The sequence below is a fragment of the Scyliorhinus torazame genome, unplaced genomic scaffold (genome assembly GCF_047496885.1).
Source record: "Scyliorhinus torazame isolate Kashiwa2021f unplaced genomic scaffold, sScyTor2.1 scaffold_358, whole genome shotgun sequence".
In the NCBI taxonomy this organism is placed as follows: Eukaryota; Metazoa; Chordata; class Chondrichthyes; order Carcharhiniformes; family Scyliorhinidae; genus Scyliorhinus; species Scyliorhinus torazame.
Genome location: NW_027308085.1, coordinates 173268 through 198810, shown reverse-complemented (window position 1 = coordinate 198810; position 25543 = coordinate 173268). Strand labels below are relative to the sequence as shown.

At 48.6% G+C, this 25543-nt stretch overlaps 1 long non-coding RNA gene across 1 annotated transcript in view; it reads right to left on the bottom strand.

Annotated features, from left to right (window-relative positions):
- Positions 1 to 412: 412 nt before the first annotated feature.
- LOC140406192 (uncharacterized) overlaps positions 413 to 25543 on the bottom strand; it is a 186725-nt gene continuing 161594 nt past the window's right edge. Inside the window, exons 2-3 of the long non-coding RNA XR_011939074.1 lie at positions 19265 to 19332; positions 413 to 507 (exon numbers count right to left, since the gene is read on the bottom strand). This is a non-coding gene — a long non-coding RNA (uncharacterized lncRNA). The remainder of the gene's footprint in view (positions 508 to 19264; positions 19333 to 25543) is intronic.

Sequence of the window (25543 nt, the reverse complement as noted above, 5' to 3'; positions counted from 1 at the left end):
CTTCCTCTCGGAAGTAGAATAATCATTTTCTTAATATATATGCACAGTGACTAACTGGTGAGGTTGGACATGGAGTTGCACGGTAACACTCTAGCCTACCTCACCATTACACATCGCCAAACACCAGTATACTAATTGCACCACAAAACTGACAGATTTCAAGTTTAAACTCTCAAAAACACCCCAATCTGATTTTACATGATTTGTTTCAACAAATTGTAGCACTCACTCCAACATTTACTCGGGTCACCACTTCTATCTGTGGTCCAGTGCGCTGGATATTAAATAAAAACGCAGAGGGGAAAACAAACAGTTTGTTTGGGACAAAAATCATTGCCCCTTTTCTTAGTTTGAATAAAGACAGTACACGCTCAAGGATTGAGCAAGTCAGCAATAACAACAAAAAGACTTACTTGCATGCTTGTCTGCCAGTCCGATAAGGGTGCTTGGTATATCTCGCCTTCTGTAGAAGCAAACCACTTTCGCTTCGACATTGCCATTTGCAGTCTGTAATTGGTGAAAACATACGAGACGTCTGTTAGTCACAGCGTACCTACTCCACTCAAAACTAGCAGAGAGCATGTGGACACCAACCTGTACGAAAGAGAGCAGACCACGTCGGGCCTCAATGGCAATAATTCTCTCTCTCTCTCACAAGTCCCCGGCATTTATCCCCACTGACTTATCAACTTCTCTTACCACCTCAATTTGAAAAAGCTAAGTCTATCTTTGTCACTGGATTATTTAGCATGTTGGCACCACGAGGTGGCATTATTCTTCGCCCGAATGTGAGCAACTTATCGCTTCAACTCTGCCACCAATGCCAGACCTGTACCCACCGGTGCCACACTCTGCTGTACAGCTCCAATGACAGTCCAGTCCGGGTGGTCAGACAGGCATGGCGTTGCTCCCGGTTGAAGAAAACACAGTCAGCGCTACCCGGTCATTGAAATATCACTGACACCAGGGAGGAGGGAAGTGACAGGACCACTAAATTACTCTTCAACAATTGAATGAGTGAAAAGTTGAGATATTCGAGGAGAGCACTGAATATTCGGGAAAGAGCAGACTCAAATCCTCAATATCAGAAATCCAATAACACGGCTCAAGGTTCTGGGAACACGGGTCCACCTCCATCAGCATCAAGGATAGACTGCAAATCCCACCAGAATGACAATACCCAAATGGATCAGAAAATATGAACCAGCTGCAAAGCACAGTGTGGCATTGGTGGCAGAGATTTGAAGAGATAAATTGCTAACATTTGGGCCAAGAATGGTTCAATTTCTTGCACATCAGTGCCAACATGCTAAATAAACCAGTGACAACTGTGGTATCCTGTTTGAATGCGAGCCAATCCCCTGCTCCAAATTCTAGCACAAAGGCTGCCAATGTCCATCTCCATAACATCACCCACCACCACCGCCACAGTATCTGGACTGCAGAATTTGGGCGCTGTGGTGAGACCTTCCTGAAAAAAATTGTATGCAGAAGATGCCTCCCATGGTGGTTAGCACTGCTGTCTCACAGCTCCCGGGATCCGGGTTCGATTCCAACCTTGGGTGGCTGTCTGTGTGGAGTTTGCACGCCCTCCCAGTGTCTGCGTGGGTTTCCTCCGGGTGGTCCGGTTTCCTCCCATAGTGCAAAGTGTGCAGGTTAGGTGGATTGGCCGTGATAAATTGGCCCTAGGAGGGCAGTCACAACGCAGACCAAGGCACCATGGCCTAGAAGACTGTCCATGGTGGGGAGGAGCAGAATAGAAGTGTGGTAATAATGGGGGACTCGATAATTAGGGAGATAAGTGTCCTCTGCAGCCAAGAACGAAAATCCCAAAGGCAGTCTACTCAGTGACAGACTAAGGGAACTCTCACGACGGCTGGAGAGGAAGTTGGAAAGGGAGAGTGGTCCGTGTTGAAACAAACAACATACCTGGAACAGGAAGGAGGTCTTGTTGAAAGAGCATCATAAGTTAACTTCCAACTTTAAAAGCAGAACCTCAAAAATCTCTGGATTTCTGCCTGAACCAAGTGTAAATTGGCACAAAAGCAGTTAAGATCAGTGGAATTAAGGTGAGGTTAAAGGACTGGCATGGGAAAGAGGGGGGGGGCGCCCTTGGGACCAGTTCTGGGACAGGATGTAGCTATGCCAATAGGACCGGGTCCACCTGAACCAGGATGGGGCCCAGAATACTAGCAACGGGTAAATAGTGAAGTGGGAAAAGGATTTAAATTACTACACCAAGAAACTTCAGGAGCCTAAATGTAAAAAGGACAGGAGAACACTGAAGAGATTGAAGGACATTGGTGACAAGGGAATAAATAGATCTATAAAGCAGGAATCTAAAAAAAGTTAGACATTGAGAGAGGAAACCGTATTAAGTGAAAATGTCTGTTTGGGCAGCACGGTGACGCACTGGTTAGCACTGCTGCCTACAGCGCTGAGGCCCCGGGTTCAAATCCCGGCCCTGGGTCACTGTCCGTGTGGAGGTTACACATTCTCCCCATGTCTGCGTGGGTCTCACCCCCTCAACCCAAAAAGATCTGCAGAGTAGGTGGATTGGCCACACTAAATTGCCCCTTAATTTGGAAAAAAAATAATTGGGTACTCTAAATTTGTAATATAAAATGTCTGCCCACGGTGTCTTTATGGGATGAACCAGACATAACGGGGATTACTGAGACATGGCCACAGAAAAATAAGCACCAGAAATTAAACATTGCAGGGTGCAACTTATTTAGAAAAACGGCGAGCTTCACATCTCGGGGGTAATGGGGGGGGGGGGGCTGCAGCTATCAGCAAAGCAATAACAGAATTGAGATGGATAGATATAAAGATAAACGGATCAATCACATTAATTGGTGTGGTCCATAGACCATCAAATGTACTCCACCAAAAGGAAAGTGAACACTAGTGAGACATCAGGGATAAATAAAGACATGGTCTGTGGGTTATGAAAGAGGCATAGATCAATTCCATAGACAGTAACAGCAGGGGAATGCATGGTAAGTATGGTGGATTCAAGGTTCAGTCTGCAGGCTTTGGGAGATTAAACCAGAACGTAGAGCTTTATTTGGAAGGTGCTAACACTCCAGGCCGCGATGTTTGACTGCCCGTCTGTCCGCGCAAACGGCTGATCATGTTGTGCAATCGTTCTCTTAAAGTGCTCCTGTTCAGCTCCGAGACGGCTTTTGAGGATTAACTAAGAATTCACTGCATTCCTCTGCGTTTAAATCAAAGCTCCCTGACACAATAAACAGTACAGCAACGTAAGCCATTAATCAACAATAGTCAATACGTCAGACATTCCGGAGGTTGTCATTCGCGATGTGCTTGCCAGCGAATCTCAGCTTCTGCTTTACAGTACTTCCTGTAAGCTCTGGTGTCTTCGGCTTGGTGTGAGCATTGTCAGTGGTCATCTTGACCGAAGTCAAAGAACAAAGAACAAAGAAATGTACAGCACAGGAACAGGCCCTTCGGCCCTCCAAGCCCGTGCCGACCATACTGCCCGACTAAACTACAATCTTCTACACTTCCTGGGTCCGTATCCTTCTATTCCCATCCTATTCATATATTTGTCAAGGTGCCCCTTAAATGTCCCTATCGTCCCTGCTTCCACTACCTCCTCCGGTAGCGAGTTCCAGGTACCCACTACCCTCTGCGTAAAAAACTTGCCTCGTACATCTACTCTAAACCTTGCCCCTCTCACCTTAAACCTATGCCCCCTAGTAATTGACCCCTCTACCCTGGGGAAAAGCCTCTGACTATCCACTCTGTCTATGCCCCTCATAATTTTGTATACCTCTATCAGGTCTCCCCTCAACCTCCTTCGTTCCAGTGAGAACAAACCGAGTTTATCCAACCTCTCCTTATAGCTAATGCCCTCCATACCAGGCAACATTCTGGTAAATCTCTTCTGCACCCTCTCTAAAGCCTCCACATCCTTCTGGTAGTGTGGCGACCAGAATTGAACACTATACTCCAAGTATGGCCAAGAGTCGACATAGGTTGACTCAGTGTTTGATTGCCAATCGAGGTGCTGTTTTCCCCAATTGGTTGGATTGTTGCCAGCCAGGCTCCCGGGAAGGTCCAGGTCGCCTCTTGGCACTGCTGGATTTGGACAGTTCTGCCTCTGGCGGATTGGTCCTCGTACGGTGTAGGAGACGATCCCGCCTGTGCCACGCTGGTGGCAGGAATCCACTTTTCACTTGTGTGGTGTAATTTCTTGCCAGAACTTCCTTGACCCTGGCGAGAAACACAACATTTTGCCTTGCTCTCCCACATGACCTGATCCTGCTGCCTTTTCCTCAACCATTTCTTTTGTCTTGGGTGGTTTTACCAAATCGAAAGCTGTGCGTAGTTGATGTTTAACCATCAGAAACTTGTGTTGTCGAGTTCCTGTACCTGAGCAGGAATTGATGCGGCACGGTGGCACAATGGTTAGAATCATCATAGAATTTACAGTGCAGAAGGAGGCCACTCGGCCCATCGAGTCTGCACTGGCCCTTACAAAGAGCACCCCACTGAAGCCCACGTATCTACCCCATCCCCGTAACCCAGTAACCCCTACTTAACAGTTTTTGGACACTAAGGGCAATTTAACATGGCCAATCCACCTAACGGGTGGGCAGCACAAGTGGCTAGCACTGTGGCTTCACAGCGCCAGGGTCCCAGGTTCGATTCCCTGCTGGGTCACTGCCTGTGTGGAGTATGCACGTTCTCCCAGTGTCTGCGTGGGTTTCCTCCGGGTGCTCCGGTTTCCTCCCACAGTCCAAAGACGTGCAGGTTAGGTGGACTGGCCATGCTAAATTGTCCTTAGTGTCCAAAAAGGTTGGGAGGGGTTATTGGGTTACAGGGATAGGGTGGAAGCGAGGACTTAAGTGGGTCGGTGCAGACTCGATGGGCCGAATGGCCTCCTTCTGCACTGTATGTTCTATGTAACCTGCACATCTTTGGACTGTGGGAGGAAACCGGAGCGCCCGGAGGAAACCCACGCAGACACGGGGAGAACGTGCAGACTCCGCAGACAGTGACCCTGCCGGGAATCGAACCTGGGACCCTGGGGCTGTGAAGCAACTGTGCTAACCACTGTGCTACCACGCGACCCATTGTTGCTTCACAGCGCCAGGGATTAGATTCGATTCCCGGCTTGGGTCACTGTCTGTGCGAAGTCTGCACGTTCTCCCCGTGTCTGCGTGGGTTTCCTCCGGGTGCTCCGGTTTCCTTCCACAGTCCAAAGATGTATAGGTTAGGTGGATTGGCCGTGCTAAACTGCTCCTTAGTGACCAACGGTTAGGTGGGGTTGATGGGTTACGGGGATAGGGTGGAGGTGTGGGCTTATAAAGGGTGCTTTCAGTGGCCGGTGTAGACTTGATGGGCGAATGGCCTCCTTCTGCACTGTAAATTCTATGACTCTATGACTCAACGTTTAGACAATGAGCCTTTTTCTCTGGTTACCTTTAACAACTGTTCCATCGCCTCGTCTGGACAAAAGAATGTTCTGCCAGCCCATTTGTGGCAGGGTGATGAGCAGTGGACCGGATGTGTTGAATGAGATATCTACATCGGTCCATTATCGCTCACCAGTTGTTCAGGGTAACCGAATCTGAAGGTTTCATTCATTCAATCTGATAATTGTTTTCTCCGAAGATGCCGACTTCATGTTGACCTCAGGCCATTTCGAGCGAGCAGCGAGTAGAATGAGAAACATGCTCCCCTCAAACGGTCAGCGTAATCAACATGTACCATTGCCAGGCCTCTTGTATCCATTCCCACGGGTGCAACAGGAGTAATGGCGGCACTTTTGCACAAGACGGACACATTCCCGCCTTCTCCTCGATTTTGACATCTAGCCCTGGCCACCAAAATAGCTGCTGGCTATCTCCGTCATCCGTACAATAGCAGTGGCCTCAAATTGGTTTAATACACATTTTCTTAATAATGGTGGAATTCCCCAGAGGAGGCAACCTTCCTGTACAGATAACTCAAAGTCTTTGAGTGGAATATGGCTTTAACCTAGGGTTTGCTCCTGAAGTCTTGCCTCTAAGCACTATATCCATAACCTTGGACAGTGCTGGATCCCCCTCTGGTATACCTCTTCACCTGTACTGCGGTTCCAGGGGTTATCGAAGTTGCTCGACGTCGAAAATGTCTCCACACTAACTGCTTATCGAACTATTTGGTACGGGCAGTTAGGAGAGTCCACCTGCGTCCCGGAAAGGTTTGTCTGACGGTACCAGATCGTGTATGTGTGTGTTCTGACACAATGACCACCTCTACATTCAGCCATTAATGGAATCCTGGTAGGAGGTCCAAAATCGCTGTTAGTGGACGACGGTCCAAGGTGAATTTCCTCCCATAGAACTGAAAGGTTTAATTCCAAAAATTATTCCTGGGGCTCCTTTATCTGCACATAATTGCTTTAGGCTTCATAAAAGATCCTCGATGAAAAGGCCATCGCCTTCTCTTCACCTGTGAGCATTAAGTGAGGAAACCACTGCCCCAACCCCATAAGGTGGTGTGCCACATGCAGTTACAGGGGTAAATTTGGATCAAAATGCGTCAGATCTTCCGACTTGAGTGGCGCCTGTTTGACTTGCACAAATGCCCTTTCACATTCATCCCCACCCATTTTTTATTTTGATGTGGAGAGGCCGGCGTTGGACTGGGGTGGGCACAGCAAGAAGTCTCACAACACCAGGCTAAAGTCCAACAGGCTTGTTTGGAATAACTAGCTTTCGGAGCGCTGCTCCTTCCTCAGCTTCACCTGATTCACCTCCGAAAGCTAGTGATTCGAAACAAACCTGTTGGACTTAAACCTGATTTTTTTTTATTTTGACAGTAGACTGTGCAACGGTTTTAGAAGATTTCAACGGCTTTAGAATATAGTCAATAGGTTAGTAGTCCAAGATAGATCGAAGTTGGTTGACAATTTTGAGGTGCGGGTGCCTCAGTAGTGGCTATGATTTTCGGCGGCTTGTGCAGTCCTTTGGCATCGATGACATGACCCAGATATTCAATTGAAGATTGGAAAAATTCACATTTGTCTTTTCGGACTCTGAATTCATAATCTCTGGAGTATGGTATTTAGGTTGCAGAGATGTTCTTCCGCATTCTTCTCAGTAACTAAGGTGTCATCCAAGTAACACCGGACTCCGTCTAATCCGCTTAAGATTTGGTCCATGTTCGAGCTACGTTGGCGTTGCACCAAACGATACTCTTTTATCTCGAAATAACCCTGTGTGTGTCACAATTGTCAGTAACTGTTGCGAATCCTGATTTGAAGATATGCTTGACTGAGGTCAACTTTACTGAGGTGCTGGCCTGCAGCCAACCCAGCAAATAGGGCATTACCCAGGGCAAAGGGCACTGCTCTGCCAACACTGCAGGATTAATAGTGACTTCAAAATCACCACAAATGCGTACAGATTTGTCTTTCGTCATCACGGTACAGTGTAGCTGTGGTAGTCACCACTGAGGTAGGGATGTTGATATAGTGCTTTACGGTAAGGCCCCTGTACTACAGGTACGGGGTACCTGGTGAAGGCCTCCTGCCACTTTGAACGCCTTCAGCCCCTCCCCTCCACCGACCGCAACACGTACTTTCTCAGTGTGGTCGATGAATATTCCCGATTCGCCTTTGCCGTCCCATGCCCCGACATGCCGTCTGCCACCGTCATCAAAGCCCTCAACCCCATCTTCCCTCTGTTCGGCTTCCCCGCCCACGTCCACAGCGACCGGGGATCCTGATTCATGAGCGATGAGCCGCGCCAGTACCTGCTCAACAGGGGCATTTTCCCGAGCAGGACAACCAGCTACATCTCCAGGGGAAACGAGCAGGTGGAGAGGGAGAATGGGACGGTCTGGAGGGCCGTCCAGCTGGCCCTACGGTCCAGAAATGGCAGGAGGTCCTCCCCGATGCACTTCACTCCATTCGGTCGCTCCTGTGCACCGCGACTAATGAAACCCCCCATGAACGTCTCTTTGCCTTCCCCAGGAAGTCCACCTCCGGGGTTTCGCTCACGACATGGCTGGCAGCCCCAGGACCCGTTCTCCTCCGTAGACACGTTCGACTCCACAAGGCAGACCCGTTGGTTGAGAGGGTACAGCTACTTCGCGCCAACCAGCAGTACACGCCTACCTAGTGTACCCCGACGACCGCCAAGACACGGTCTTCCTCAGGGACCTGGCACCAGCTGGTTCCCCCCCCCCCCCCCCCACCCCAGCGCCACTCTCCCCTCCCCCGGCGCACCCCACCGCAGCCCCCACTCCGGGACAATCCGTCCTCCCCTTGCTCACACCCGGGGATGGAGAGGATTTCAACATGCTCCCGGAGTCACCGGAGACCAAGCCGACACCTGAGTCGCCACCAGCACTGCAGCGCTCTCAACGACAGATCAAGGTACCGGACCGCCTGAATTTGTAATATTATCTGTACTTTTAAAACACAACTTTCTGTATATAGTTCTCCACCACCCCCGCCGGACTCATTTTTTTAACAGGGGGTGAATGTGGTAGTCACCACTGAGGTATGTATTGTATATATAGGATGTTGATATAGTGGTTTACGGTAAGGCCCCTGTACTACAGGTACGGGCGTAGATCCCTGCCTGCTGGCTCCGCCCAGTAGGCGGAGTATAAATATGCGTGCTCCCAGTACAGCAGCCATTTCTTCAGCTGCTGAAGGAGGCCACACATTTCAGTGTAATAAAGCTTCGATTACATCCTACTCTCGTCTTTGTGTAATTGATCGTGCATCAGTAGCCCAATCACTCACGCTAACGGGTTCAGTGATTGCCGTTCTGACCAGCAATTCGAATTCTGCCTCTGCCTTGGGTCTGATTGCATATGGCACTAAGCTAGCCTTTAAGCATCTCGCCCGACTTTATTCCTTAATCTTCAGCTTTACTGGGATATCCTTCATGCTTCCCAGCCCCTCAACGGAATCACTTCAGCGTGTGTTTTTGGCACAACCTTCGAGGGTTGCAGAGTAATGTGTCAGAGCTTTTCCTGACAAACAGATTCTGCCACCAGCAAGATGGTTGCCCCCAGTGTCCACCGTCATCTTCACCAGCAGACTATCCACTAATGGAGCTACCCAATATCGGTCTGTTGCACCAGCAATATCTGTCATTTAATGACCGTTCGTCTTCGGACTGTGAATAGAGTTCCTTCCCACGTCCTTGGTGTACAGCTGGACACTTTTTCCTTGATTCAGCTTGCCATTTGTTTTTTTGGTTCTTGCCTCTGGCAACTTTTGCATGTTTATTTTTCCAACAAGGGCATGCAATGTGGCCCTTTCTGCCACAATCTTTGCACATGATGTCTCTGCACCAACAATCTGCTGCTAAGTGCCCGGTTCCGGCACATCTATGGCAAGTGTGAGTCTGTGTTTGCATCGGAGTTTCAGCCGACATTTTGCGAATTCTTGAGCTGGAACTCAACCATCGAGCTTCTTTGGCTGCTAATTCCACGGGGACAGCAACTTCAGAAGTTTTACGGTCAGGTTGCTTTCAGTTAACAACCGCTTTTGAATAGCTTTTGCTCCTTAAACCCGAGACTAATCTATCTCTGATGGTATCATTAACACATCCCCGAATTCGCAGTGTTCAGCCAGTCTATTCAGGGGTAGCTACAAACTATGTTATCAATTCACCATCTTCTAGGTTGAGTTTCTGAAACCTAAACCTTTTGGCGATGACTAAAAGCTTTGGTGAACAGTGGCCTATAAAATTTCCACTATTTCTTTGTATGATTTTGTGCCTGGCCTTTCCAGCTGTACCAGACTCCGGAGGAGGCTAAAGGCTCTCTCCACCTTCGCCATCCCCCCCACCCCCCAACCCTTGTATGCTCAGGAATGTTGGGACTATTATATCTGCTTCTATCTTGTTCGCTTGAACAAAATAGTCAAATCATTCTGTATCAGAGCTCCATCGCTCTGTATGCTCATCAAATGGTTCCATTGGATTGGATTTGTTTATAGTCACGTGTACCGAGGTACAGTGAAAAGTATTTTTCTGTGAGCAGCTCAACAGATCATTTAGTACATGAAAATAAAATGAAAGAAAAAGAAAATACATAATAGAGCAACACAATGTACACAATGTAAATACCTAGACACCGGCATCGGGTGAAGCATACAGGGGTGTAGTGTTAATGAAATCAGTCCATAAGAGGGTCATTTAGGAGTCCGGTGACAGTGGGGAAGAAGCTGTTTTTGAGTCTGTTTGTGCGTGTTCTCAGACTTTTGTATCTCCTGCCCGATGGAAGAAGTTGGGCGAGTGAGTAAGCCGGGTGGGAGGGGTCTTTGATTATGCTGCCCGCTATGTGCCAAATACTCCCACCATTATTCACAAGTGAAGGACATGCGTGTTTACAATGTGCCACAAATTTTTAACACTACCTTGCTTCCTTTATCCCAAAACCTGCTTCCTTTCTGTTCAAAACAACCCGAGCTCAGCCAGTTTCCCTTTTGCGATTTGTAACACGCCCAGCTCTAAATCGGTTGCTGCAGGGTACTTGCTGCTCATTGCTACCAAGTTCATTTCAGGCAGAGCGGGCACCTGTACAAGATTGTTTCCTTCGGATTTTTCAGTTCCTCCGGTGGCTACAACCCTTGTTTGGCTCCCCCGTCGCCAGCTTTCATGTCACGACAACTTATTTATCATTTCTTCGGGTGCCGACAAACGCTGTTCGGCCTTTTTTTAGGGGACGTACAAATGCTGTTCGACTACCTCGTCGCCAGTTTTCATGTGGCGGATTCAGGATCGAGTCTGCTTGCCGTGGGGGCTCAATCACAGCACAGAGCTTTGTTTAGATGTTAAGACTACAGGCTTCGGTGTTAGACTGCCCGTCCGCCCGCGCAAACGGCCAATGACGTAATCTCTGGCGACCTCAAGCAATCGTTCACTTTAAGTGCCCTTCTTCAGCTACAAAGCTGACTGAGGAAACACTAAAAAGACGATGAATACACAACAATAAAAGGAGGGCAGGATTGAAGTTACAGAGGAACTTTGGAAGTAAATTCTTTTTCTCTTTTTTAAAATAAATTTAGCGTGCCCAATTTATTTTTTCCAATTAAGGGGCAATTTAGCGTGGCCAATCTACCTACCCTGCACATCTGTGGGGGTGAAACCCACGCAGACACGGGGAGAATGTGCAAACTCCACACGGACAGTGACTCAAAGCCGGGATCGAACCTGGGACCTCGGCACCGTGATGCAGCAGTGACCTTGGAAGTAAATTATAGAAACACATAGAAAATAGAAGCAGGAGGCCATTCAGCCCTTCAAGCCTGCGCCGCCATTCATTATGATCACAGCTGATCATCAAGTTCAATACCCTGATCCAGCCTCCCCCCCTCCCCCATATCCCTTTAGCCCCAATAAAAACATATCAAGGAAAGGAAAAAATATTTTATGGGTACATCATTTTTATTTAAAGTTGTGATGGGACTCGGACCATTAAGGGAGAGATGGGCTAATACCACAGGTAACGATAGAAAGATATCAGAAATACTAAATAATGGGGCAGCACGGTGGTGCAGTGGGTTAGCACTGCTGCCTCATGGCGCCGAGGTCCCAGGTTCGATCCCGGCTCTGGGTCACTGTCTGTGTGGAGTTTGCACATTCTCCCTGTGTTGAGTGGGTTTCGCCCCCACAATCCAAAGATGTGCAGGTTAGGTGGATTGGCCACGCTAAATTGCCCCTTAATTGGAAAAAATGAATTGGGTACTCTAAATTTATTTTTAAAAAGGAAATACTAAATAATTATTTCACTTTAACATTTACCAGGGAGACAGACATGACAACGAAAGATGAGATGAGCAATAAGTGCATTTAATATTAGATAGTGCAATACGTTGAATGAACTAAGAAAACTCAAGAATAAAGCCCATCGTCCACATGGATTGCACCCGCGTATTTCAAAAGAATCTAGAGAAGAGATGGCAGAGGCAGCACTACCACTCATTTAATAACTGATGAGTAAAAGGCTCAAGGACTGGCAGGGAGGTCATGTAATTTCTATATTTAAGAAGGGGAACACATCCAGCAAATTATAGACCAGCCAGCCAAACCTCGGGGGTGGGAAAAATAATGGAATCCTTACTAAAGGAGAGAACATTTAGCAATATAAATAGTCAGCATGGACTTCAAATTCTTACTTGACCAACCTTATTGAATTCTTTGTGACAAATCGGGAAAGTAAACAGCAGTAATGCATTCGTAATTTATCTAGATTTTCAAAAGGCCTTCGATAGGATGCTCCAGAATAGACAGATGAATATGGTGAGACAATGTGCAGTCAGGGTACACGTGCGAGAATGGATCGTTCTTTTTATCCCCTGAAAGAGCACTTCACCCAAGCTCCTTCCCCTGCCCTATCCCATTAACCCCTTAATTTAACCTGCACATCTTTTCAACACGAAGAGGCAATTTATCATGGCCAATCCATGCACAACTTTGGACTGTGGGAGGAAACCGGAGCACTCGGAGGAAACCCACGCAGACACGAGGAGAACGTGCAGACTCCGCACTGACACTGACCCAAGGCTGGAATTGAACCCGGGTCCCTGGCCATGTGAGGCAACATTGTGCCACCGTGTCGCCTTGTTAGCTGGCTTCAGGACAGACAGCAGAGAGTGAGAGTAAAGTATCATTATTCAGAATGGCAGATGGTGGGAAGTTGCACTTCACAAGGGTATGGGCTGGGATCACTGCCAGTCGCAGTTTACACTTGGACATTGGAAACAGAAACAATTTCTAAGTTTGCAGATGACATCAGATTGAGCTGAATAGTCAATACAGGGAGGCGGTAGCATAGTGGCATTGTCACTGGACTGGTGATCCAGAGACCCAGGGTAATACTCTGGGGTCCCGGGTTCGAATCCTGCCAAATGGTGGAAATTGAATCCCCAAACATATCTGGAATTAAAAGTCTAATGATGACCCTGAAACCATTGTCGATTGTCGTAAAAATCCATCTGGTTCACTGTAGGGAAGGAAATCTGCCGCCCTTACCCAGTTTGGCCTACATGGGAGTTCAGATCCACAGCAATGTGCATTCCCCCCGTATCTGCGTGGGTTTCTTCCGGGTGCTCCGGTTTCCTCCCACAGTCCAAAGATGTGCAGGTTTAGGTGGATTGGCCGTGCTAAATTCCCCTTAATTTCCCTTAGTGTTGGGTGGGGTTACTGGGTTATGGGGATAGGGTGGGGGTGTGGGCTTGGGTGGGGTGCTCTTTCCAAGACCGGTGCAGCTTCAATGGGCCGAATGGCCTCCTTCTGCACTGTAAATTCTATAAAAGACCTCCGAAACGAGCTCACAAAGCTTTGACTCACACAGGGGTACAGGCAGGGGTGCCCGCTGTCGCCGCTGCGGTTTGCGCTGGCGACAGAGCCATTGGCGATGGCTCTCAGGGGGTCGGCAGAGTGGCATAGGGATAATGAGGGGACAGAGGAAGCATTGGGTGGCGCTCTGTGCCGATGACCTCTTGCTGTATGTTTCGGATCCGTTGGAGTATGGGAAGGGTTATGGGCCTGATGGTGAGGTTTGGAGGGTTCTCGGCATACAAGCTGAATGTAGGGAAAAGCGAGGTATTCCCGGTGAATGAGCTGGCACAGCAGGCTAATTTAGGGGGGATGCCATTTACGGCAGTGAGGGATAGGTTTAGGTACTTGGGGATTCAGGTAGCGAGGGAATGGACGGGGCTCAATAAGTGGAACTTAACAAAGCTGGTGGAGGAGGCCAGGGAGGATCTTAAGAAGTGGGATACACTGTACTTACACTGCGGGGAGGGTCCAAGTGGTGAAAATGAATATTCTGCCGAGGTTCTTGTTTATCTTTTAGGCTCTCCCGATCTTTATACCAAAGGCCTTTTTTCGGAAAGTGGACACAATCATCTCTGACTTTGTATGGGCGGGGAAGGTGCCGAGGGTGGGGAGGACCCTGCTACAGAGGCAGAGGCAGCAGGGGGTTGGCGTTGCCAAACTTGCTTCATTATTATTGAGCGGTGAATGTGGACAAGGTGCGGCGGTGGTGGGAAGGAGAAGGGGTAGACTGGGTTAGGATGGAGGAGGAATCTTGTGAGGGGTCTAGTTTGAGGGCTATGGTGACGGCCAATGGCTCCGAGAAGGTATTCAGGGAGCCCAGTGGTGCAGTCCACGGTGAAGATATGGAATCAGCTGAGGAGGCATTTTAGGGTGGAAGGGATGTAAGTGCTAACGCTGCTGTGCGAGAATCATGGGTTTGAGCCGCGCGGGGGGGGAAGGGGGGGGGGGTGATGGATAGTGTATACCGGAGGTGAAGGGAAGTAGGGCTGGTCAAGGTGAGGGATTTGTATTTGGAGGAAGGGTTCGCCAGTCTGGAGGAGCTCAGGGAGAGGGTAGAGCTGCCGAGGGGTAGTGAGTTCAGGTATCTACAGGTTAGGGACTTTGCACAAAAGGTCTAGAAGGGGTTCCCTAGAAAAAGGAGAAAAATCTGTAGAAACTGTATAGTTGATTGTTGGAACATTCACACCGCACAAATGCCAGGCAATGACCATCCCCAATAAGAGAGAATCAAACCATCCTCCCTTGACATTCAGTGGCATTACCATCGCTGAATCCCCCACCAGCAACATCCAGGGGGGTTACCATTGACCAGAAACTGAACTGGACACAGCCATATAAATACTGTGGCTACCAAGAGCAGGTCAGAGGCGAGGAATCCTGCAGCGAATCCTCCTGACCCCAAAGCCTGTCCACCATCTACAAGGCACAAGTCAGGAGTGTGATGGAATACTCTCCACTTGCCCGGATGAGTGCAGCTCCAACAACACTCAAGAAGCTTAACATCATCCAGGACAAAGCAGCCCCGCTTGATCAGCACCCCATCCACCAGCTTCAACATTCACTCCCTCCACCACCGACGCACAGTGGCAGCCGTGTGTACCATCTACAAAATGGACTGCAGCAACTCACCAAGGCTCCTTAGGCAACACCTTACAAACTGACAGACACTACCATCTCGAAGAACAAGAGCAGCAGATACCTGGGAACCCCGCCACCTGATAGTTCTCCTGCAAGTCACTCACCATCCTCACTTGGAAATATATAGGCTGTTCCTTCCCTGTCACTGGGTGAAACTCCCTCCCTAACAGCACTGTGGGGGAATGTATTGAAGAGGTAACTAGGCATGCAGATGAGGGAGAAGGTGTTCGAGAATTACAACGGTAGATTTAGATGACAAAAGACAGGAACATAATCACTGGCATGGAGTGGTTGGGCTGAATGGCCTCCTTCAGTGCTCTGTGCCCTACGTAATCCAATGTAACCCACTCGCCCACCTTCCCCTTGAAAGTCAAATCTGTGACACGGTCATCTCCCGACTTGACTATTCCAATGTTCTCCTGGCTGACCTGTAAATTTCAGCCCATCTGAAACTCTGCTCCCTGCATCCTATCCCAAACCAACTCTCCTCACCCATCATCCACACCCTTACTAACAAATACTGGCTAGTGTGGACTTCCAGAGCCAGCTATTTCAAATTCTCTTGGTCACGTCAGCTCATTATCACTTCACAAATTTCTGCTCTCACCATACTCCCACTGACAGCCATGATAAGGGATCTTTCTTTACCTTCACCCAGTTACACCACCAACATCTGGTCCTTTCTTATCTCAGATCCGGTTTTATTTCGCCAGGTATGTCAGATCTGCCTCTGATGCATCACACCTCCTACCTTAGCTGTTCATACATTCGCTACATCTATAATGATGCTTTGGAGAGGGTACAGAAGCGGTTTACTGGGATGTTGCCTGGTATGGTGGGCATTAGCTATGAGGAGGTGTTAGATAAACTTGGTCTGTTCTCACTGGAACGACAGAGGTTAAGAGGCGACCTGATAGAGGTCTACAAGATTATGAGTGGCATGGACAGAGTGGATAGTCAGATGCTCTTTCCTAGGGTAGGAGAATCAAGTACTACGGGACATAGGTATAAACTGCGTGGGGAAAAGTTTAGAACAGATGTGCGAGGCAAGTTTTTTTTTATACAGAGTGGTAAATATGTGGAATGTGCTGGGGAGGTGGTGGGAGCAGGTACAATGTGGGGTCTTGTTAAAAATTACCACCCATTTAACCACCTCCTGTTTTTCTTTTAAGCCATTGCTCTTCCTCTCGCTCATGTTGGCTACTTTTTAACTATGCAAGAACTGCTCGATGAAGAAAGATCAAAGCACATCTTGTTCACCTACCATTCCTGGTAGTCAGGTGTTGCAATGATATTGGTGTTGTTAACTAAATCACAGTCAATCAATTGATCTACAACAGACAATGAGAGAACCCCCTTGGAGAGCTTTGGGAACCAAAGGCACCTCTTTTTTTTTTTAAAAAGATATTCATTCAAGGGTTGCGGGCGTCGCTGGCTAGGCCCAACATTTATTGCCTATCCCTAATTGCCCTCGAGAGGAAAGTGGTGGGGAGCCACATTCCTGAACTGCTGCAGCCCGTGTATTGTTAGGGAGCCTGCTACAAACTACTCATATATGTTCTTTTCTGAAAGTAACTGACCTTATTTACAACTGATGTGGCGATGCCGGCGTTGGACTGGGGTGGGCATTACGAAGTCTTACAACACCAGGTTAAAGTCCAACAGGTTTATGTGGAATCACTAGCTTTCAGAGCATAGCTCCTTCATCATGAGTGAATAATAAGTTTCCAGCATCCCCCCCGCCCCCCCCGTCACTTTAGAATTCTAAAGGCAGCATTTGGTACCAGTTCTCAAAGTTAGAACATGACCAATTTACACAGCTGCTTCTCAAAGTTCAGCACAGGTGCACAAGGCCAAATGGCCTCTTTGTGTGCTGCAAGTTTTTATGGATTCTCGAACAACAGTGATTGAGTTAATGGGTCGTCTCGCAGATCTGTGACCGTGAAATATAGAAAGCACATCTTCCAAACCTGGGGGTACAAGTTCCGTCTACAGGATCTCATCTAAAGCCTGTAAAAGCAGATTTTGTATCAAAGCCAAATACCAATAGAGCCAATACTATGTACAATAATTTTCCTGTTTTTTGTAAGGCACAATGCCAGCTCCCTGACATTCACAGAGATTCTGCCATGGGTCTGCTGGTGAATCCGACATTAGCCACATGTTATGGTCAGAACGGAGACAAGCTACACAAGAACAAGGGATGGATTACTAACTCCCAAGGGAAGCGGGGTTAATGCTGCAATGTGCTGGTGGGCCCTGGGTCTGTGTTTGCAATTCCACACAATGAGCTCCTGATTTCAAGCTTGCCACTGTGGACAGTTGCCAAGCGGAGGCCAGGCATTTCCTTCAATTATCAGGCTCTCAAACTCATTTTAAGCTGTTTAACTGAACCCAGATGCAAACACTGTGAAGGACCCTAAAGGTGCTTCGATGCTGCTTTCGATAAGAGTGCTGCGGCCTGTAACAGGAGGGCGCCACTTCTCTTCCGATTCAACAGGAACACCAGCCGGACTGCCTTCAGCAGGAGACCCACGACAACTCACATCCTGAATCCTGCAGCTACACAAGTCAGCTCCTTTATACAGATGCCATAGGAGGATTGACAATGCAGCCAGTATAACAGTCCCATTTTACACAGCAGTCGAGTGTATCCAAACAACCAACAACTCCAACTGGAGTCACGGTTAGAAATGCGAATTATCTACAAACACCAAAGGGGGAGTAATGTACAACGCAGAATGGGCCACGTGCTAGCAGCTATTCGGACTCTCGTTTCTCTCCCAATCTATAAAGAAACCTTCAAAGTACAAGAGTTTTTTCGTCTTTGGGGGTGGGAGGGGGGGGGAAGAGAGAGAGAGAGAGGGAGGAGGGAGGGTGCAAAATGTGCACCAACGTTCCACACAACAATCCGTGCAATTTCCTTTGCAGCAGCGTCACCCCCACGAAAAACAAAGGGGGTCATTCGGCAATGATGCTGGCTGCTGCTCGACTGTGTGGCGGACGTGGCAGAGACGCACAGCTCCGGGATTCCATCTGTTGCAGCCGTTAACCAGGGGATTATCGAGCACTTCAATCAGCAGTGAAAACCTATCATGAAAACTTACAGCTGCTTTAACGCAGTCAAATCATCAGAGTGCAACCATAAGAGTCCGCTCTAGGTTCCCAGATACTACAGGCACCAATCAGACTCCCCAGGACTGACCAGAAAACAAGAACAAGAATAAGCTGGAATGGCAAGGGTGGTTTCAACTCAGGAACTTGCTTCCACGGGAATGTTTTCCAAAGAACTCAAGATACTGACTGTCAAACAGAAAGTTCAGATTCTCCCAGAGTAAAAATGGAGACAGGCCCAGCCACCAGTTTGGGGTTACAAAAACCACTCTCCTGCCAGGATGTTGCCAATGAGCATCCTCTTTGATACCTCATCCAAATGGTCATTTGCGAGTTTGTATCCACAAGCCACGCCACGCCGAAGCTTGTTCCGAGCTAATGTGCGCACGCACTAGGTAGGAATCAGGAAAAGGGGCCGGAAACCTGACGATAGCGTAGCACGTAACCTGTTGTCGGCCCCAGGTCAGTTAACTGGGAATCTAAATCTGTCACATTCTGCGGAACGTGTGGGTCTCCAAGCCACAGTCACCTGTCACACCAGCAAGAGAGCTTGAATCCCAGTGCCAGCAAACCCCAAAGTTAAATACACACCACAGTACCCGTGCAACAAAAGCTCTCCCACACATGCACCTTGATTTAAGAGATATCATAATTCCACTAAAATATTCATTGCATTTCTCAGGCCAATGGGAAGTTCCACCTGTGATGAGGCACTAGGTGGGTATGTGGCAAAGACAGCAAAATCTAGGACCAATTTGGCAGGCTCAAAGCATGAAGCATACCCCACCGGCAGGCTCAGTCACACTGGCAGTTCAATCATTGGGTGGCACAGTGGTCAGCACTGCTGCCTCACAGCGCCAGGGACCCGGTTCAATTCCAGCCTTGGGTCACTGTCAGTGCGGAGTCTGCACGTTCTCCCTGTGTGTGCGTGGGTTTCTTCCAGGTGCTCCAGTTTCCTCCCACAGTCCACAGATGTTAGGTGGATTGGCCATGCTAAATTGCCCCTTAGTGCCCAAAGACGTGCAGGTTAGATGGGGTTACGGAGATAGGGTGGGAGAGTAGGCCGAGGTAGGGTGCTCTTTCGGAGGGCCGGTGCTGACTTGATGGACCAAATGGCCTCCTTCTACACTGTAGGGATTCTATTGGTGCTCCTTCATTTAAAATGGTGGATTTGTACATTTGCATACCTTGTTTAGTTCCTCAATTCTTCGGATTAAGAAAGGGTTGCTTGATGAATTCTCAAAGTAGACGTAATCTGGAAATGAAACAAACTTGTATTATTGACAGAACACACCAAACTCTTCAATCTCTCCATCCTTTATGTCCTTAATGCAATGTCACAGGAATCAGCTGACAAAGAGCCAGGGTCGGGCAGGTTACCACAGCGCAGCATCAGACAGCAAGACACTTTGGGAAGGACAGTACAAAGAAGCGTCAGTGTGGCAGTTACATATATTGTGTGACAGCCTCAGAAGTTAATTACAACAAATTGCTCCCACTTTCACGAGCAGACGTGTAATCAGCAGCATTTCATCCTCATTTTACACTGCTCAGAATGCACTTTCCACACTGAGCACCAAGTAAAGATGAAATCTATAATTACACTGAATGGTACAAAACAGCTCAAGTGGACACAGATTTCACAAAGACACGGTTACATCACACCCAGGGCCGAACGGTAGCACAAGTGGATAGCACTGTGGCTTCACATCGCCAGGGTCCCAGGTTCGATTCCCCGCTGGGTCACTGTCTGTGTGGAGTCTGCACGTTCTCCCAGTGTCTGCGTGGGTTTCCTCCGGGTGCTCCGGTTTCCTCCCGCAGTCCAAAGACGTGCAGGTTAAGTGGATTGGCCATGATAAATTGCCCTTAGTGACCAAAAAGGGTAGGAGGGGTTATTGGGTTACGGGAATAGTGTGGAAGTGAGGGCTTAAGTGGGTCAGTGCAGACTCGATGTGCCGAATGGCCTCCTTCTGCACTGCATGTATGTTCTATGAATTACATCAATACATGTCAGACGGGCAGAGATAAGAATCATGAAACTGATCCCTCTCGTACCAAGAGGGTGAAGTATTCGGGACAACTGGGATTCAGGGGCAGAGGAGGAGAAAGAGAGAGAGGGGGGGGGGGGGGGGGGGGGGGGCGGTGCTACTTTCAGCAATGAGGCTTCAGCTGGCAGGACTGAGGTCTGGAAGAACTCATTCGCAGGTTGAGCAAATATAGTAGAGACGGTAAAATGATGGCAAAGATGTGTCTTTGATGGACGACAGCACAGGATGACTCACCTCCAACATCTATTTTCCTGGTGAACACTTGCTCTATTGAACTTGTACCAGTAATTAACCGAGGTCAAGGACAAAAGCCCATCAAGAAACAGTCTGGCCCTACCCATTGTACATGGCTGGGGGCCAATGCAAATAGGACACAACGTAGCGCCACAACTGCAATATGAAAATCACCCAGGGCGATGCCAGCAGCCTCCAAACCGGTGTGCTCTTACCACAAGGGCAGACACATGGGAACACCATCACCAGGAAATCTCCCCACCTTCCCAACTTCAAACTACATCACCGTTCCTTCACTGTCGCTGGGTCAAAATCCTGGAACTCACTCCCTAACAGCACTATGGGTGTACCTATACCTCAGGGACTGCAGCGGTTCAAGGCGGCGGCTCACCACCACCTGCTCAAGGGGCAATGATTTCTGACCCTTGCCAATGATGCACCAATGAGGGAGGGAGAAAGAGGACAGGAGGCGGAGATGGTGTTTGAATTTCTGGTGCTCAGGGTCAAGGTCCTCCAAGGCCAGACACAAAATGTAAGCTCCTGCACTAGCTCCAGTTAAAGACTTGGTAGTTAAATCAGAAATAAAAGGCAGTCAGTGAATGCTGCACTGAATGAGTCAGATTGTCATCAAAACCCAACTGGCTCACCAATGTCCTATAGGGCTGGAAACTTCCCTTCCTAACCTGGGTCTGGTCCATACACATCTCCAGCCCAACACCAACATAGTTGGCTTTTTAAATTGTCCTGTGAAGTGGCCTACCGAATCAGTCGGGGCGGGCTCTACAGGCAAGCTTTTCCAGTGCCAACAGCACAAAAAGGATAGTAAAAAAATTCTACTATGCCGAGATACTTCTACATTCCTGGAAAAAACAAGAGCAAGCGGGCCTGCACGGTGGCACAGTGGTTAGCACTGTGGCTTCACAGCTCCAGTGTCCCAGGTTCGATTCCCCGCTGGGTCACTGTCTGTGCGGAGTCTGCACGTTCTCCCAGTGTCTGCATGGGTTTCCTCCGGGTGCTCCGGTTTCCTCCCACAGTCCAAAGACGTGCTTGTTAAGTGAATTGGACATTCTGAATTCTCCCTCTGTGTACCCGAACAGGCGCCAGAATGTGGAGTAGGGGGTTTTCACAGTAACTTCATTGCAATGTTAATGTAAGCCTACACACAACACCAGTTAGGATGACATGTGCAGGTTAGTTGGATTGGTCATGCTAAATTGCCCCTTCATGTCCAACGGTTATGCGGGGATACGGGGGAGTGGGCCTGGGTAGAGTGCTCTTTCAGAGGGTCAGCGCAGATGCGATGGGCCGAATGGCCTCCTTTTGCACTGTACGCATTCTACGACCAAAGATGCAGAACAGGAATGAAAACATTTTGGACACTGAAACATTACGAGGTAGTAGGATACATTACCAAGACATCAGTCAAGGAGGCAGGTTTTAAGTAGTGGCTGGAGGGGGAGGAGAGAGGGAGCGAGGCAGGGAGGTAGATTGAAGGCGGAAATTCCAGCGGTTATGGCTCAGGCAGCAGAAGGCATTGGTTGCCAATAGAGTAAAATCGGGGATTCACAAGATGCAGTGAACTCCTGCCCTGTGTCAATCATGGCGGTGAGGGGGACAAACATCAGAGGGAACTGGGCAAACTGATGCGGGAGGATCGTGGAGGGTGCCAACATGTCACAGTTTCCAACAGTTTCCAAACTCCAAATGTCCCTTTTCCCTCACGACAAGTACAATCTTCTATTACAAACTGCACACAGCACTTCCGGTTGCCAGGCTCCTGAACCAACATGCAATGGACAAGAGTGCGGGACCTCGTGACAGTTCGAAAGCTAGAACATCCCACAGAGAACGGAATGGCATACTGAATTAGCTGATGACCTTTCACCCTGGCAACCGAGGTCCACATTTTGAGCCAGAGACGACGAGGATGAGTCATGCCTCCTGCTCGCTGCCGGAGACCTTCGCTAAATGAGGTCAGGAACCCAACCCCAGCTCTGATCCATGGCCGGCCCGCAACACAGCAAAACACACTTTACGGGAGGCTGCCTGAGAATCTATAACGACTTGCACACAGCTTCTTGAACACAAGGAAACGCTTCACAGCAACATGATCCAACAAAATCTGACACTACACACGAGCAAAATCTTGGTCAGAGGGATGTTTTAACTAATCATCATAAAGGCAGGAAAAAGACAGGTGCAATCGCAGAGCGGTTCAGGGATGGAATTCTAGAATTTGAGACCAGGGTGGCGGAGTGGTTAGCGCTGCTGCCTCCCGGCGCCGAGGACCCGGGTTCGATCCCGGCTCTGGGTCATTCTGTGTGTGGAGTTTGCACATTCTCCCTGTCTACTGTAGTTGGCCAACTCCCGATTTAAAATGGTGAACGGCAAAGGCTGAAGGGAAATTCAGCCAACACAGGCAGAAACCAGCAGGTGCAGGTTCGCTGTGTATTAAAACTCTGCAAAAGCCCAGACAGCATCGATACCAGCGACCATGAGCATAATAATGTAGCAGCCATCTACATACTAATGTGCAATCCCCGGGTGCAATTGAAACATTTGGGACAAACAAAGCAAAGCCAGACTCCCCGGCGCCAGCAGGAGCCAACGCAAAAGAGGTTAACAAACGCCTCAAGACCGCCCATTGATCAGGAAACCGCTCCAGTATTGGAGAAATCGAACCAAGCGATTGGAACAAAGTCCAATCACCTAGAACCAGGTACAGGGTTCTCCCCGAAAGCCGGGAAGCCCCTGGGGACTATAAAGTTAAGCCCCAAAGTTCAACTTGCTCTCTTCTTCCTGCCCGGGTCACCCAGCAACGCGAACCAACCTTGACCGTGACCGGTGCAGTGACCACCGAAAGACCGCAAGTCTAAATTCAACACTTGCTACGAGATAGGTGCTCCTAGCTACCAATCCGTACCAACTACAAATCCCGCAGACTCAGAACCCGAACGCAAGGCCATTTGTTCCCCTGACCTGGTGGGCCAGTCCAAAGTTAAGTATAGGCCTATTAGTTGTAGAAGTAGCTTAGACGTAGAATTTGTGCATGAGTAGTGTTTACTGTGTATAATAAATGTGCTTTGATTTGAATCTTACTAATCGGTGTATTGAGTTATTGATCATTACTCGGACTTGAACCTCGTGGCGGTATCATAAAGATACCTGGCGACTCGAGAGCAAAGGTGATAAAACAGAGCAATTGAACCAACCGAAAAGTTAGCAACACTACATGGGTCTCACCCCCACAACACAAAAAGATGTGCAGAGTAGGTGGATTGGCCACGCCAAATTGCCCCTTAATTGAGAAAAAAAACAATTGGGTACTCTAAAAAAAAATTTTTTTAAGAATTCGAGACTACGGCACTTGAAAATCTGGCCGTCAGCAGTGGAATAATGCAACAGGGATGTGCAAGAGGCGAGAGAATTGGAGCAGCGCAAAGATCTTAGAGGGTTGGAGGGGGCTTACAGATAAGGAGATCAAATACAGCAAATCGCACTAGCACGATGGGCTTGGGTGTGGCCTTGAGCCTTTGCTGCAGGCGGCACAGTCCACGGTAACCCGGTTTGCACTAACGCAATGCTTGCCTCTAACTGGCGCTGGAAATATTTACAGCATTTTATTAAAAATTCAAATTGTATGTCTAGAAAATGCAGATACACCCAGGAACCACAAGGTTATTTAATCCCAAGGCTCGTGTGACTAATATAAAGCACAAATCCTGATGGGTGGTTCATGCCACCCGAGACCCAACCACAGTGCGTCTCCCCAATAACCTGCCATATTCATCAGGACATGGAGAATTTGAGAGTCAGGATACAGACGCAACAGCATGACCAGACCGGACATCTGACCCAACACCACATCTGCCAACAGCTAACCAGGTTCAACAAATAAACCCTGTAGAATCCCCTTGAATCCAGATACCCAGAGGGTGTCGTAATGGGGTGGTAATGTTGCATTGGTAAGTTCCAGCACGTCAGCTGGGGCAAGAGGGCACTTTCATTTCAGCTAGTTTCAGTAATGCTGACAAAGAAACAACTGGATTGTCTAAAAACCCATCTGGTTCACTAATGCCGCTGTAGGGAAGGAAATCTGCTGTGCATACCTGGTCTGGCCTACATGTGACTCCAGACCCATAGTGATGTGCTTGACTCTTAACTGACCTCTGATACAGCTGAGTGTTTTGCTGGGCCATTTCAAACAGCTACAGGAAATGCGAAAAGGAATAAATCTGGACGGACCACCCAGCGTTGACTCGGAAATCAGATAAAACAAAGGCACACCAACCCTGTTAACTTTACAATGTCCTCCGCACCAAGATCTGGGGACTTGCATCAAAACTAGGAGAGTTGTCCCACAGACTAGTTCAATAACATCCTCACATAGCACTCACGAATCATACCTCACAGTCAGTCCCCCAGATTCCTCCATAACCATGCCTGGGCTTATCCTGTCCATTGGCAGGACAGACCCACCTTAGATGGCACTGTGCTATACAGTCAGGAGGGACTTGCTCGGAGAGTCCTCAGCATTGACTCGAGACCCGATGAAGTCCTGTGGCATCAAGTCAAACGTGGGTAAAGAAACACTCGGCTGATCACAATCCACCCCAGCCGCTAAGTCAGTTCTTCTCCATGTTGAACACCAATTGGACAAAGTACTGAGGGTGGCTAGGGCACCGAAAATACTCGGGGCGGGGGACTTCAAAATCCACCACCATGAATGGCTCAGTAGTACCACGACTGACTGAGTAGGTCAAGTACCGAAGAACATAGCTGCTAGTCTGGATCTGCGGCAGATGGGGAGGGAGCAAGAGGGGGAAAAGTACACTTGTTCCCATTCTCACTTGAGATACTTGTACATGATCTGCCCATGACAGTCCTGGTAGGAGTGACTGCTACACAGTTCCCGTGGAGAAGAAGTCCTGTCTTCACAATACGAACAGCCTCGCTTGTGTTGTGCGACACTTATTCCCATGCTCACTGGGATAGATTCAGAACAGATCTAGCTCGAAGTTGGATGTCCACCGAGCGCTGTGGGCCTTCAGCACCCACAGAATGGCATGCCATCGCAGTCTGTAACCTTATGGTCCAGTACACCCCTCAAATTCTATCACGGGACCGATCCGGGTTCAATGAGGATTCATGCGGGCCAGGAGCAGCATCGGATATACTTAAAAA